At 38.0% G+C, this 16,406-nt stretch overlaps 1 long non-coding RNA gene and 1 pseudogene across 6 annotated transcripts in view; both read left to right on the top strand.

The window, feature by feature from the left end:
• Positions 1–6,087, top strand: part of LOC129639924 (uncharacterized) — a 76,846-nt gene extending 70,759 nt beyond the window's left edge. For 4 of the 6 annotated variants that reach the window (XR_008708670.1, XR_008708673.1, XR_008708671.1 and 1 more), the window contains exons 9-11: positions 148–305; positions 3,333–3,541; positions 4,269–4,367. This is a non-coding gene — a long non-coding RNA (uncharacterized LOC129639924). Of the gene's footprint in view, positions 1–147; positions 306–3,332; positions 3,542–4,268; positions 4,368–5,384 lie in introns of those variants that run through there. The other 2 variants (XR_008708672.1, XR_008708674.1) reach the window with 2 other exon arrangements.
• A 1,803-nt stretch (positions 6,088–7,890) lies between these two features.
• Positions 7,891–16,406, top strand: part of LOC129639922 (melanoma-associated antigen B3-like) — a 91,979-nt pseudogene continuing 83,463 nt past the window's right edge.

Here is a 16,406-nt window from a genome sequence, read left to right as displayed (position 1 = left end):
CATGACTTAGTGACTAATCAACAACAGCATATCATTTCCTCATCATACTGTCTGGGATCCACTAGACTACCCTCAGGTTCCATGTTTCTTTAGAAGGACCCAAAACTCATAAAAAGCTGTTAAAGCCTTGCTTCTGTTTCATGGCAGCACAAGAAGACTCATTAAAAGGAGCAACATGAAATAGGGTGGAAGGAGGAATCTAGGAGCAACTGGGTGCAACTGTGCCATCGTCCTGTTCACTGGCATCCCATTCACTGAACTGAACTCTGTCAACACTGACCTTTTTACTGGGTGTTGCCAACCAGGTAAGATCTCCCTAATTTTGGTCCATTAATCTGGAGAGTCCCTATGACTGATTTTATTAGCCCCTCCTTCTCCAGCACCAGTGTGATGAAGATCAAACTGATACAGGTGAAAGTCTCAGGTCTAAACCAACAGACACGCCCCCACAGTTACAATGATAATATCAACTATGTGGTGTGGCCCAAACCTTCAAGTTTTCAAAGATTCCTATCCTCGTGGACTTCTAAGGGCTCAGTGGAGCAGATCCATCCTCATTACTGGAGACCTCTGCCAGATACAGGTTTTCAGCCACTCAGGCCCACCAATATAGAATTTTTACAGCAGAGTTTATAAATTCATATTCTTATATATGGTACTTTTTATCATATGTAATTTATATTTTGAAATAAATGGTTGTATAACTATTGATAGTTTCTTTTTTTAATTCTAAGAATATTTTAATATTATAATGATACGAAAACATAGCAACAGAATACAAATAGAATTTAATATCTTATAATAATTTCCTTTGTCCTGGAGTAACATTCATTCTAACAATGTACTTTTCATATTCATTTGTTTTTTTCTCTTTTTTAATACTTCAATTAAAAATATTTATTTTATTTTTTATTTATTTTAATTGGAGGCTAATTACTTTACAATATTGTAGTGGTTTTGCCATACATTGACATGATTCAGCCATGGGTGTACATGTGTTCCCCATCCTGAGCCCCACTCCCACCTCCCACCCCATCCCATCCCTCTGGGTCATCCCAGTGTACCAGCTCTGAGCACCATGTCTCATGCATTGAACCTGGACTGGTGATCTGTTTCACATATGATAATGTACATGCTTCAGTGATATTCTCTCAAATCACCACCCCCCCCCGACAGCACAGAGTCCAAAAGACTGTTCTATACATCTGTGTCTCTTTTGCTGTCTCGAATATAGGGTTATTGTTACCATCTTTCTAAATTCCATATATATGCATTAGTATACTGTATTGGTGTTTTTCTTTCTGGCTTACTTCACTCTGTATAATAGGCTCCAGTTTCATCTACCTCATTAGAACTGATTCAAATGTATTCTTTTTAATGGCTGAGTAATATTCCATTGTGTATATGTACCACAGCTTTCTTATCCATTCGTCTGCTGATGGACATCTAGGTTGCTTCCATGTCCTGGCTATTATAAGTGCTGCAGTGAACATTGGGGTACACGTGTCTCTTTCAGTTCTGGTTTCCTCAGTGTGTATGCCCAGCAGTGGGATTGCTGGGTCATATGGCAGTTCTATTTCCAGTTTTTTAAGGAATCTCCACACTGTTCTCCATAGTGGCTGTAGTAGTTTGCATTCCCACCAACAATGTAAGAGGGTTCCCTTTTCTCAACACCCTCTCCAGCATTTATTACTTGTAGACTTTTGGATAGCAGCCATTCTGACTGGTGTGAGATGGTACCTCATTGTGGTTTTGATTTGCATTTCTCTGATAATGAGTGATGTTGAGCATCTTTTCATGTGTTTTTTAGCCATCTGTATGTCTTCTTTTACCATTGTAGCAATTCTTTGTATTCTAACGTTTCAGTCATTTTGCAGTGCCTACTGATATATAGTCATGATTATCAACATACCCACAAAATAATTTTGAGTATTTTCTAGTGTTTATATGCCTCAGTACCTATTTTTGTCTACTTCAGTTTATTTCAACTTTTAAGAATACTATTAAATATTTAGCGATAATTTTTATATTGGTAACATATATGAGAATATACTCGAGACTTCAGCAGGTATAACAAATTTATTAACCTGACAGAAAATGGAATAAGTGTTTGTATGAATTACAAAATTATTGTGAGAAGAATATATGATAAGTGGAAAAAACTATGACAAGTCCTTATGCATTTCTATATTAATAATTCAGAAAACAAGTATTTTTCTAGAAAAACTTTGGATTTTACTTTGCAAACGAGAAGAAAAGATGAATTCAACAGGATAATCTTTGAAAGAACAAACTGAACAAAGTAGAAAATACTAAGAAGACCTTTGTCAATAAAAATTCCTCCCAAACATTTATTTAGTTTCATATTTGTTGTTTGCTATTAACACTACCCTGTCCCCAAATTTTCGATTCTACTTTTAGGAACCACTCACCATTAATTTCATTCTAAGTTATTTTAGTGGAGTTCACCCTTCCCCACACACTAAGGGTAAGAATGCAAAGGCTCCATTGATCAATCCTTTATCCCCCTTCCCAAAATATTTGAAGTAGAGGTGAGCACATAGCCCATCTGGAATCAGTGTGAGGAGGTTTTTTTCTTGAGATTTCTGAAGAGATGAGGTCCTCTTCTGCTCCCTTTGCTAAAGTCAGGCCACATCGACTAGAATGGAGTTTCTCATACTTGCTCTGTATTAGAATTGTCAAGGTAGCTTTGAAAATTTTTGTTTCCCAGTTCCTCCCTCATTTCAAAGTGATCACAGTCACTGGTTGTAAAACCAGTGCTTCAGGTTTTTTCAAAGAATCACCTGGGGATTCCACTTATTAGAAAATTTAGAAAACCAGTGATCCAGGGAAGAGTGTTCTCAAACTTGGGCAGACATTCTTTGGCTTGGTTGGCCCAATCTCACCCTGTGAATTTATTTAGGTAGGCTTTCTCTAGGTTAGATTGAGAATTTGCATCTCTACCTACCATTTAGCTGAGGCTGATCAAGGACCACAGCTTGAGAATAACTACTCTATGGCAAGATTTGGGTATGCCGTTGAGAAGGGTGCTCTACTTTTGAAAAGAGAGAAGTATGAAAAAATATGTTTTTAGGCTAGAATTTTCAGGCTACTGATCCCTACTGGATTGTCTGATTGGGTGGAACACCTGAGAATCTGCTTTCTAAGAAGATTCCAGGCCATGGTACTGATGGTTTCAGGAATCACTTCTTGAGAACTACTGCTCTTACGCAACATCTTGAGGCTGAAATTTGTTTAGTATAGCTAATAAGAACTACTATGTTATATGCCAAGAGTTATACTAAGGCTTTGTGTATGGTATCTCATTTCAGTTCACTTGCATGGAGAGCATTGAAGTATCTCGTCATCAAAAATATAGTGGCGATCAGAATTAAACTACCTTTTGAAGCCTCCAGGCCAAGAGGCGGCAGAACTCAGATTGGAACCTAGAAAAGCAGGACCCCAAATCTGTGCTCTTACGCACAAGGAGGAGGAGGTTTCACACCAGATGAAGGTGCCTACCCCGTGTCCTTCTTGGCAGGTAAACTCTTTCTTGATGGTAAGTTGCAGGCCACAGCAGTGTGTAGCCACAACTGCTTTGTGGTTTCCCTAGGCCCACTTCCTCACCTCTTATTAGAGAGGATGTATCTACCCATATTGCCTATAGGTAAAGGTGGTATGAGTGAAGATATTGGCGGCTAAACATACCCCTGAAATCCTGCATTGAACTGAATAATGAAAGCAGCAGTTTTTCTTCCTTGAGAATTTGTTGGAGATGCTAAAGTCTGAATCCATACCTCCAAAATACCCCTATATTTAAAGTTAGTGGCAGGTGATCTTACAAAAGAACTGGGCCAAAACTGATTCTGCAGGCATTAACCTGTCACTCAACTAAGCAGTATAAAAGAGTTGAGGTGAAAGACGGTGCAAAGACTTGCCACCCTGACAAGGCATTTTCTCCACACACATTAGAGGAGAAAGATAGCTTTCCCAATGTTTCAGGCCAAGTGCAGGGGACCTCAGAAATTTTGCCCCCATCCAGGCCAGCTCAGCAGTAAACTCATTACAGACACAGTGAGTGGTCTTCAAACCTCTAAAAGAAAAGAGGCTCCCCGAGAAAGTCTGCTCATCCCAAAATAGCCATTTGGTTGCTTGGTTCAAGATATGACCAGAGATGATCTATTGTTAAAAGTATTCTCTGAAAATAACAAGGCAAAAGAAAGCTGGAGTAACTAACAGTTGTGGCTCTTTCTGCATGCACATTTTAGGCTCCCAGAATGACAGGACAAAGCGATACTGGCTGCTCTGGAGGCTCTGAAACTTCAGTGGTGAACAGAGGATCCTCTGGTGTCAAAAAGCACAGCAAGTGTTATCCCACATGCAGTCACTGGGGCTCTCAAGTGTTAAGCATGCAATATAATCACCGGGGACGTTGTTCAAACTTAGCTGCTGGACACCTCCTCTGTCCCCAGAGTTTCTGACTTAGTCCATGTGGAGTGGCGTCTTGGATTTTGTATTTCTAACAAGTAGCATAGGTGATGTTGGTGCTGTGGTTTGGGGAACCACTGTTTAACATCTAGGGCTACTATTCGAAGGAAGGTATTCTGAGAATTAAGCCAACATGGATAAATTGGGACCCTAGATATTCTTGATGATGTGGTCTGAGTGCCTACTGTCAAGAATGCCAGAATAGCAGGAATCTCACCATTTTTCTTTTAATTTAAATGAAATAAAATAATTCCATTTCAATGAAAGCATCCAAAGCAAAGTAGAATTTTAAATGATAACTTGTTTAAATGTGTATATTCATTTAGCTTAATTAAATTTGTCATTTAGTTAATAAATTGATCCTGTAACCAAAAGAATACCCCCCAAATCTGTAATTACAGAGTCCCTTAGGAACTGCTGTAATTTTGTTTCATGAAAAAAAAAAAATGTTGGAAATACGGCAGACTACTGCAAGAGTAAGTTTCAAAATTTTGCAGAAGAGAAATGACTTTGCCTATTCAAAATGATTCTTACTGAATCATATAATTAATTCCTCAAAGCCAATATTTATCAGTGATACATACATTAATTTGCAAGGAAGAGTTCAAGTAAATTGATTTAATTAAAGTACTATATTTGAAGGCTAAAATATTTAACGATTTTTAAAATATGAACTAGCATTTTATTTTATTTTATTTTAATTTTATTTAGGAGTAAAAAGGTTGACTCCATCCCTCACAAAAGAATGAAGACTTGTTCTCCCTAGATTCATAACTTCAACAAGTTGCTCTTAATGAATACATTTTTTTTTCAATTCCTATATTCCCATTTTAGTGTTTTGACATTTCTTTCACTTATTTTTGCCTTTAATTAAAGTTATGCTTCTCTTTCCTCAGATAATAACCCCTGGGTGAGTGAGACTGTTGGTGTTCAGTTGCTCAATCATGTCTGACTCTGTGACCCCATGGACGGCAGCACGCCAGGCTTCCCTGTCCTTCACTATCTCCTGGAGTTTGCTCAAAAGCATGTCCATCGAGTCGGTGATGCCATCAAACCATCTCATCCTCCGATGTCTCCTCCTCCTGCCCTCAATCTTTCCCAGCATCAGAGTTCTTTCCAATGAGCTGGCTCTTCACGTCAGGTGACCAGAGTATTGGAGCTCCAGCTTCAGCATCAGTCCTTCCAGTGAATATTCAGGGTTGATTTCCTTGAGGATTGACTGGTATGATATCCTTGCTGTCCAAGGGACTCTCAAAAGTCATTTTCTTGCACCACAGTTTGAAAGCATCAGTTCTTTGGCTCAGCCTTTTTTATGGTCCAACTCTCACATCTACACACGACTACTGGAAAAACCATAGCTTTGACTATATAGACCGTTGTCAGCAAAGTGATATCTCTGCTTTTTAGTATGCTGTCTAGGTTTGTCATAGCTTTTCTTCCAAGGAGCAAGCATCTTTTAATTTCATGTCTGCAGTCACCATCTGCAGTGATTTTGGAGTCTAGGAAAGGGTGGGTGGGACTAGTGGGATGTAATCTCTTCCTTTAGAGTTCCACACTTAATAGATGGTTATTGCATGTTTACTGAATAAAAATCACAGTGACATTTTTTGACCATTTGTATTACATCACAAGTAAAGATTTATGTTTCAGTCACCATGGACATGGTTTTTGTGAAATGGTCTAACATGATTTTTACCATGTCTAAAACAGACAAGTGATTAGTATCTAAATTATTTAAGAAAGAGCTACAAATATAAACATATAATCTCTAATAGATAAGTAAACAATTTACAAAACAGGAAATCCAAAATGCGAAAATAGCATTGGTAGAGTTGCTCAAAGTATACTATTCATTCCCAGAATGTTAATTGAAACAACAGTGAGTCAATCAGAATTTGTAATAATAACAAATTGGCAGCATTTAAACAGCTATAAAATGCCAGGTTTGAGTGAGGATGAGGATGTATTGTCCTATTAGTACACATTCTGTGGAGCAATCATGCAGTACATTATCAAGCTAAATGTATGTGACCTATGATCTAGCCATTCTACTATGCATGTTTCCCAGGGAAGTCCTCCTGTAGGTCCATGAGGAAAAAGGCAGGATGATGTAAATCACTTCATTAGACCTTGCCTGGACTGCTCTTCTGAAGATATCCCCATGGTTTATCCTGTCTTCTTTTAGGTTTTAAGTCAAATGAGATCTTCTCAGTGAGAGTTTGTTTGACCAGTTTATTAATTTGGGGATCTTTGTCTCATTCCTCAAAAATCCTTATCCATCTCCCTTGCCTTGTTTTACTCCATATATTTTCCAACACATGGAATATGCTTTGCTTATTTACTTTTTATATAGCCTTATTATAATCTAAGCAACATTTGTTGTTGCTAGATCTCCAGTGGTGCAAGGAGTGCCTGACACGTAATAGGTGCTCAATAATTTTTTGTTGACCAAATGAATTCAGTCCTAAGAATCTTAAGACTTCAAATACAGATGTGATGTTGCACCTTTCCCAAAAGATGCAGTTTCTCTGGGTCTTGAGGTAAACAGATCAAAGTATGAGCTTATCCTGACTTTATTTTCCCCTGTGCCCTATAACAGAGATAAAGGGAAATGGAAAGCTACTCCAGATTGGTTGTAAAGATTCAGAAGAAAAGTTTTTGTTCACATTCAGGTCTCATAGCCTATGAAATCTCTTTCAATTATTACCATTTAAGAGAGTACCTAAACTGAAGTGTTTTTAAAAAAGCACATTTTAGTTTTCACTGGTTGCTTTTTTTTTGCCAGAGAAAGCCAACATCTGGCAAACAGGGTTCTGTAATTAACTACCATAGTGATTATTCTATCTGTAGTCCATACTCACGTGCCACTCTCTGAGGCACACTCACAAAGAGAAGTGGACAAGAAAAATTCCCTCAGTGGGCATAAGAGGGTGTGTACTAAAAATTCTCTCCACTTCCAACCATTACCATTCTTATTCATAAAGAAATGATACATGCTTGGAGCCAGTAACCACTATATGTTAATTCCTCTTTACTGTTTTTCTAAATAAAATATACTTTAAAAAATTACTGTTATCCCATTTTTTTCCCTGCAATAATATTTCAGGTGTGTTGAGGTGGTTAAATTGGTTATTTTTCACATAGGCTTTATCTCATTGCTAAACTGTATTTATAGAATGATCTAATTATTAGAGTCTAGTACAGCAACGACTCTTTTAAGAACTTTCTATTTCAATAGATCTCTAGACTTCTCTTGTAAAGAAAGGAGCAGTTTTGGTCACCTCTTATCACATTGGCATTAGGCAGGGTTACCTCAAAATAGGTTAAAGCTAACCTATTTAAAGCTATTAAAAGGTCTGATTGAATTTACTGAAGGGTTTATATAAGAGGTAAGGACAGGGTTAAGAGGACCAAACAGAAGTGCTGGAACCCTGAGAAAACCACAAGCCACAGTGGGAATCCTTTTACTTCCCCAAATACTGGGAGGCAGGGGGAGGAAAAGGTGATTCAGGAGCCTTTCATAGTGTCAGGAAGGAATATATGCAGGAAGATAGGGTTTTAGAGGAATAAAAGTAGCTAAAACCCAATAAAACTGCAATAGCATGTACTACCAAAACTGCCTGTAACTCACTGCAGACACACAAGCTCTCTTCCTAAACAAATAGAGGACAGAGTGAACTGCAGGTTCTGCCCCGGGAATTCCCTTCCCCATGGTTTAGCAAGGCTCTCCCTCAGTGAGGCTGTGATGTAGGAACCTTGTGCTTCTAGCTGCCTCCAGCATGCAGGCAAACTCATTCACGAGTCAGATCCATGCTTTATCTGACTCCTGTCTGCAGGAATGCCCCCCTGGAAGCCAGAGATGTGGGTTGGAGGGAGAGGTCGCTAAGCCAGAGTAGTGGGGACATTAAGAGCCCGTGCTCCTCTTAGTTACTTCTGCTATTGAAGCTGCTTGGATCCGGTATCCTGTTTCATTTTCCTTTAAAGAAATGGAATACTCATAAATTCAAATGTATGAGAATATGGGTCAGATAGCATGTAAATCTGCAATGGGAAGCTGAGCCCACCTGGGCACTTGATTGTCCATACTCGGATGTTCATTCTCGATTGAGGTCTAGAGCCAATTAAGGGTTGATGGTCAACTGCTGCTGGAGGAGGTCAAGAGGATGTGACCTCTGATTGACTCTCCAGGTGTAGCCTGGCAGTCGGAGGCTCCACCCCTTCTGGTGGTGGTGGTGGTGGGAGGTGTGTTCCGCATGCTGCTCCCAACAGCCGGAGCCATTGCAAGGCGCAGCCCTGAGAGAGTCGGCTATGTTGAGACCATCTGGATTTGCGGCTGAACCCCGTTGATGCGGCCACAGAAGCTTCTAGGATGCTGGAGGGCCGGCATGGAGATCTCATTATGCGGCACCCAAGACAAGCCTCGGGGGTAAGTTCCTTTGCTACTTTGACCTGCCACCTACCAATCTGGAGTGGCCGTCTCTTTCTTCAGTCTCCCTGGCCTCCTGGTACGGGACTGTGTTGCAAACCAACAAACATGGACAAGTTTTTGGCAGAATATAGCATAGCCCTCCTCCAACAGACGGGGTGTCTGACTTTTGTTGTGGTTTGCCTACATGCCACAGACACTTGGAAGCATCCTGAGGTCATGTGCCAAGGCGTTCTGAATGCCAGCCTGAGCTGACTGTGAACTCTCTCTTATTTTTAGCCTTACTCAAAAGCAGCTAGCTTCTGAGTTACCTAAATTCTTCAGAAAAGCAGTCATAAATGTGGAATGTATGACTGCAGAGTTCTAAGAACTACACTGCTTGCTTCATTGTGGAAAAGTTGAGTTGCTGGAACTTGTTTCTCACTTTAGAGGGACTATCCCCATGTGCCATAGATTAATGGATGCCTAGTAACTTCAGTGATGTGGCCGATAGGCCTATATTTTGGCATCTAGGGAGCTGGCTACCTCTTTGTGAAAAGATTCAGTTAGCAAGATCAGTGTAATGGGCCAGAGGGATGCGAGTAAAACCCCAGCAGCAGAGCATTGTATTTTAAACAAGGCAGCGATGCTGTCCTTAGAGAAAACAAGGAACTCAGACTGCTGCCCTTGGCAGGGGAAAGCAAACTTCTGATTTGCTGTACTGATATGTATCGAGAAGAGTGTTTGTTGGGTTAGCTCTGTATTAGGTGTCAGTGTTGAGATGCCCCAGCACTGTGAAACAGGCCAGTTAAATGAGATTCCTGATGCTGCACCTTTTAAGTTTTTGCAGGGGGCACCAGTCTCTAAGGGGCTTCCCAGATGGCTCAGTGGTAAAGAATCCACCTGCAATGCAGCAGACACAGGAGATGCAGTTTCAGTCCCTAGGTGGGGATGATCCCCTGGAGTAGGAAATGGCAACCCACTTCAGTATACTTGCCTGGAGGATCCCATGGACAAAGGAGCCTGGTGGGCTACCATCCATAGGGTCGCAAAAAGTTGGACATGCCTGAGCACATGACACACACAAGTGGCACTAATCTTTGAAATCCTCTGATGTGGTAACGTGTTGGCTGACTATTTTGGAAGACAGACACAGTTCCGCAGTCGTCAAATTGGCTCTTCTTTTCTTAATAGTTCTTACTCCACGCATCCAGGAAGCAATGTGAGATTTCTCCTAGATACTTCATAAATCTTTGCCAATATCTCTTCAGTAACTAAGGAAATAAGCACAGACTAAGTCTGTGGTCTGTCTGAACCCACTGTTAGGTGGATGTAGCCCGAGATTCATTCTGTATGTGATTTCCCTGAGTCTACACTTTGATCAGCGGATCAAGGTGGCATTACAACTCCCCAGGAATTAGCGACAGTTCATACCTAACATCTAATAGTTTGCCAAAGTTTAGAGTTTTATTTTCCCCAGCGCCCATACATCCAAGTAAATGGCTGTCATTCCCTCTAGGAAGAGGCTTGAAGGAGTCACTGCAGTCAATCCTGGCTGCATGGCACAGTCACCATTCAATATGACTTGGGCTCCCAATCAGTCAAGGCACTCTGGGTCTTTGAACTTGACTTGAATGTAGGATCTGGGTAAATTTACCCACTAGGGTGATGCATCAGGCTTCCACTTGCTCTACCAAGAATTTGAAATATTACTAGAAGGTTAGCCTAAAACAACGTTCCACTAACCATTCCACTGGAATTTAGGATCTGGTAGTGTTTTATCTTTGTTTAGGAAACCTGAAATTGTCCTTACTTCTTAAATCTACTGAATTACTAAATATCTTTCAGTTGTATGAAGTACTGCTTTACTTTTATGATTCAGTTCCATCATTTCAGTGGGAAGGAGGGAGAAGGACCACCATATGATAATTTTATTGATGACTATTTATTCATTTGCCAACAAATATTTATTGAATATCTACTACCTGCCAGACAGTGTTCTAGGTACTGGAAGTGAAGCAGTGAGTAAATCAGGAAAAATACTCCTGCCTTCATATACAGCTTGCATACTGGTGTGTGAAGACCAACAGTAACCAAGATAAATAGGTCAAAATATATTGTATGTTAGATGATAACAATACAAAGTAAAACAAACTACAGAAGGGGAATAGAAGTGGTGAGAGAGAAGAGTTTGTACACTTGAAATTTTGAATGGGTTGGCCAGATATGTCCTACCTGTGAAGGTGACATTTCATTGAAGACCTGAAGGAGGTATGAGAGTGGGCTCTGTAGGCATCTGGGGTCAGAATAGTAAGGACAGAAAAGAGCAAGTGTGCCTACACCTCAAGGAGGGAACATGCCAGGCACGTTTCAGAAACAGGGAAGACTAGTAAGTGATGCATAAATAATTGAAGAAATATCTATTTAAGTATTAGTAATGGTTAACATGAACACTAGTAGAATTCAAAACCATTTGTACTTTTTCATCATTAGGCAAGATGAAATCAAAATCAAACAAGTTTCTCATAACTGAAAGCAACAAGGGAACGTTGAATGATACAAAGGAATGCTTACAAAGTAGGCCAAACGTAACTGTACTTTGTGACCCCTGATCTGTAACACGATATGACTGTGTGTGTGCTCAGTCGTGTCCGACCCTTTGCAACCTCATGGACTCTACGCTGCCAGGCTCCTCTGTCCGTGGCATTTTACAGGCAAGAATACTGGGGTGGGTTGCCATTTCCTAGTCCAGGGGATCTTTCCAACCCAGGGATCGAAACTGCATCTCCTGCATTGACAGGCAGCATCTTTACCACTAGTGCCACCTGGGAAGCCCTATAACACAATATATCATTTTGAAATAAAATGTAAAGCAGCAAGGAAAGTCACCAAAAGGAAGCCCTATAACACAATATATCATTTTGAAATAAAATGTAAAGCAGCAAGGAAAGTCACCAAAAGGTTTTCTCTGAGTTTTGGGCCTTGAGTTAGAAAGATCTTCCTCCTTTTCCTTTTCTGTACTGTCTAGTGTCTACAGTTTTGCTTTGCTTTCTCTAAAGGAACTAAATACAGGCCTACCTCATTTAATTGTGCTTTGCTTTGTTTTGCTTCACAGATACTGCCTTAAAAAAAAAAGTTTAAGATATGAGGCAGCTCTGCATGGAGTGTCTTTTGGTACCGTTTTTCTAACAGCATTTGCTCCCTTTGTGTCTCTGTATCACATTTTAGTAATTCATTTTTTTTCATTAGTATTATGTTTGTTATGGTGATCTGTGATCATTGATTTGATGTTACTGTGACTTTGTTAAGATTCAGATGACGGCCCACACTTTTTAGCAATAAAGCATTTCTTAAGGTGTGTACATTTTTAAAGATATATTGCTACTGCACATTTAGTACAATACAGTATAGTGTAAGCATAATAACTTTTATATGTGTTGGGAAACCAAAACATTCATGTAACTTTATTGCAACACTCGATTTACTGTAGTGGTTTGGAACCACAGTATTTCCAGGATCTGCCTCTATAACAGTTAAGGGCTAAGGATTTGAATCAGACCTGAGTTGAAATCCTGGAGCTACTTGATCTACTGTTACCTTGGCTAACTGTTCATATCATAAATGGAGATAAGGATAACGACTTTATAGGATTGTTTTAATACTAAAGGTGGTACTGTTTTTAAAGGTGTTAATATAGTGCCTGATTGTCACAAATACTCAATGGTAACATCATTATCAATCAAAAGTATGGCTCTTGAAATCAAATACTTTTTAAAAAGTTATTGGTTTAACTCAAACAATAACTCAGACATGTTAAATGACACCTCTCATCACTCAACTTAAAACAGAGATCTCAGAGTAATTTCTACTCAAAACTCCCTTCATGGATATCACTTTTTTGTTGTTATTGGTTTGTTTTTTTTTTTTTTTCATCTGTGGTGAGAACACTGAGGATCTATTAATACTTTCTTTGCAAATTTTGAGTATATGATACAGTATGATTAACTCTAGTCACCATGTTGGGCATTCAATCCCCAGGACTTACACATCTTACAGGTAACTGAAAGTTTGTTCTCTTTGACCAGTTTCTTTAACAGTTCAAACAAAATCCACCTTCTGGTTGATAAGTGTATAGATAAGAAAAGATGTTTATTATATTTACAAAAAATAGTTTTTCTTACTTTAGGAGTGCTACATGACTTTTATAGACTCTTTGGAACAGGTGGGACATCTGAGGAAAAATATGTCAAAGATAACCACTATAATATGTATATGTTTCTGTCCAGTATTTTATAGTATGTATTTAAAAATTTTTTTCTTAATCTGAAAGATGTTTAAATTATGTAGTTTGATTAATGCAAAATAACACTTTTGAAATGTCTTAGTTTTTCATAACTTAAGCCAAATGTTCATGTTATTTTTTTAACTAAAAGAAGCATTTAAAACATTAAATAATAGATACTTAGATTTAGGTTCCAATAAAATTGGAATCACATTTTATAATATGACCAGTTCTTCAAAAATTGCTCTTGTATAATACCAGACAAATAATATTTCAAGATAAAGTTTAATTAAATGTGTTTTGTTAGAATTTTAATCTAATTTCTTTCATTTTCTTCTATAAGATTTTAAAATGTAAACATAAAAATGACACACTAACCAAGAGAAACTGTAATCCTTCCCATTGTTTTCAAGTGCTTATTCCTAGCTCATGCAAGTCTGTCAGCATGTTTTCAATCTAATCTACCAAGGCCAGATGCACTCTGGAGGTATTTCTTAATGGAATTTTCAGGGGAGTCAATGCTGTTGTACAGTAGACTAAACAATTTGATGACCAGCACATTCAGAATATATATTATGTAACTTCAGAGAACTTGGGAAATGCAGAGGCTCCTTTCTAATGCTAAGCAGTATCTTTGGCCATCCTTTCTGAAGAAATAGAAAAAAGAATTTTGATGACTTATTTCCAGTTAGACAAACTGCAGATGAATGGTGAGTGTAAATTTATTTCTTTCAGCTATTACATCAGTAGGCTAAAAGCCTGTACAAAAAATATTCAGATGGACAGTAAGGAAGGCAAGATACAGCAGCTCGAAGCACTTGGCTGTCATTAATTTGTTAACAATTGTTCATGCATCAATATTATTAGATGATGTTATGGAAGATAGATCAGGTCTCCATCCATTAACCAACTTATGAATATGACATTAAATTAGAAGAACTTTATTTTATGTTATTAAGTATGTATTAAAGCAGGTTAAGCTATGAACTATATGTTAAATAATGCCATATTTTAAATAATGTCCTGATTCATTTAAATGTTATGGCAAGAATAATATGTATCAGAATAAAATTTGATGTTGAACAGAGTTATTCTATTGTTGAAATAATTTTCTTTCTTTTATTTGATCATATTTACTATGTTTCTCATATTTCTCCATTGTTTGGTCTAGTGTGTCTTTTCTTACCTCATTTTTAATTCCTCTTGCTTTCCTAACACATTAATGGTGGTTTTAAAAGCAATCTCTCTATAGTCCCAAAGTCTCTCCCTTGAATATCTTCAGCTACTTATTTTATTATTTTATTATTATATATATATATAGCTGGTATATATATAGTATATACCAGCTATATATAGATAATAACCAAATATTAGACTTTTATTCTAGACTTTCCAGTGGCCAATTTCTAAGTCCCCTCTCTTTCTTTCCCTTTCCACTTAGTTTACTATTGAGTTTCAAAATATCATCTGAAGTATCTCATCAGTTTCTTCTCTCCCCTTCAGTATCCGTTGCTGTAGCCATAAACAAGATTGGTAAGAGCTATAGCTCTCCCCAGTGATAGCCAATAGAACTTTCTGCAGTATCTTTGTTGTCAGATATGGTAGCCATTAGGGGAGCTATTGAACACTTGAACTGTGGCTTATGCAATTGAGGAAGTGAAACTTTATTTAATTTTAATTGACATTAAATCTGTGCACATAAGGCTAGAAGCTACTGTATTGAACAGCACAGGTATAGATTGGTGTCAGAAGTTCCAAGATAAAGACTTCTGGATTTATCTTAAATCCAAGAAAGTATATATATCACTCTGCTGCTTAAAGACTTTCCATGTTTCCTCCTATGTTATTACATAGTTGGATTCCAAAGGCTCACATATAAGGTCCACGTTGATCTCATTCTATAACACTTTTCTAGTCAAGTTTACATTAAACTTGTCCTTCTATGCTGTAATCCATCCAAATTGAAATATTTTTGTTCTGAGTCCATGGCTTATGCCTTCTCCACACTCATAATTTGACTCATATTGTATTCTCCTCTAGAAATTCTTTGCCAAAACTGTGTTTCCAAATCATCTTAATTGTTTTTAAGAGAATTTCAAATGTATTTGGAATTTTAACAGCAGAATACATTTTGTGAAATTGTGTATAATGAAACCATTTCTCCACCAGTTACATCAGTGGACCAGAGCCAGTTTATTTCAGAAGCCCCAGGGTGCCTTAAGACTATTTGTCTCATTATCCCTGTTATTTTCCCCTTCAGGGAACTGTCCTTAATAAACATTATGTTTCTTCTGCTGGTTAGTTTTTTAAAAAATTATTATTCAATTTACTTAAACTAAAAGAAAAAAATAAGTTCACCCATTTATCTGATCACACCTGCTACCTCTCTACTCCCAACCCTCACCTCTAGCTACCAGAGGCTGTTCTGTCTACGAGCTTGGTTTTTTGTTTTATTTTTAGATGCTGTATATAAGAGAGATCATATGGTATTTGTCTTTCTCTGTCTGACTCATTTCACTTAGCATAATGCCCTCAAGGTCTATGCATGTTGTTGCAAATGGCAAGATTTCATTCTTTTTTATGGCCGAGTAATATTCCACTGTGTACCTATACCACAATTTTTTCATTCATTTATTGATGGACACTTAGTTTTTTTCCATACCTTGGCTGTTATAAATAATACTGCAGTGAACGTAGGGGTGCATATCTTTTTGAGTTAGTGTTTTCATTTTCTTCAGATAAAGACCCAGAAGTGGAATTGCTAGATTGTATTATAGTTCTATTTTTATTTTTTTGAGGAAACTTCATACTGTTTCCCATAGTGTTGCATCAATTTACATTCTTACCAACAGTGTACAAGAGTACCCTTTTCTCTAATTTCTCTCCAACACTTGTTAATTCCTTTTTTTTTTCTTTTTGAATAACTTCCGTTCTGACAGGTATGAGGTGATATCTCATTATGTGGTTTTGATTTGCATTTCTCTGATTAGTGATATTGAGCATCTTTTCATGTACCCTTGGCTATTTCTATATCTTCTTTGGAAAACTGTCTATTTGGATCTTTTCCTCATGTTATAATGGAATTAACTGTTCAGTTTCAGCTGAAGCTGCCACTTATTTTATGAAGCTTTTCCCAATTTCCCCTGTTAAGAAAGCTCTCCCTCCACTGAATCAGTCTAGTTATCTGTCTTTATTTCCTCCTGCTGCTGCTGCTGCTAAGTTGCGTCAGTC

Source organism: Bubalus kerabau, chromosome X, assembly GCF_029407905.1.
Source record: "Bubalus kerabau isolate K-KA32 ecotype Philippines breed swamp buffalo chromosome X, PCC_UOA_SB_1v2, whole genome shotgun sequence".
NCBI classification, from domain to species: Eukaryota; Metazoa; Chordata; class Mammalia; order Artiodactyla; family Bovidae; genus Bubalus; species Bubalus kerabau.
This window is presented reverse-complemented; position numbering and strand designations above follow the sequence as displayed.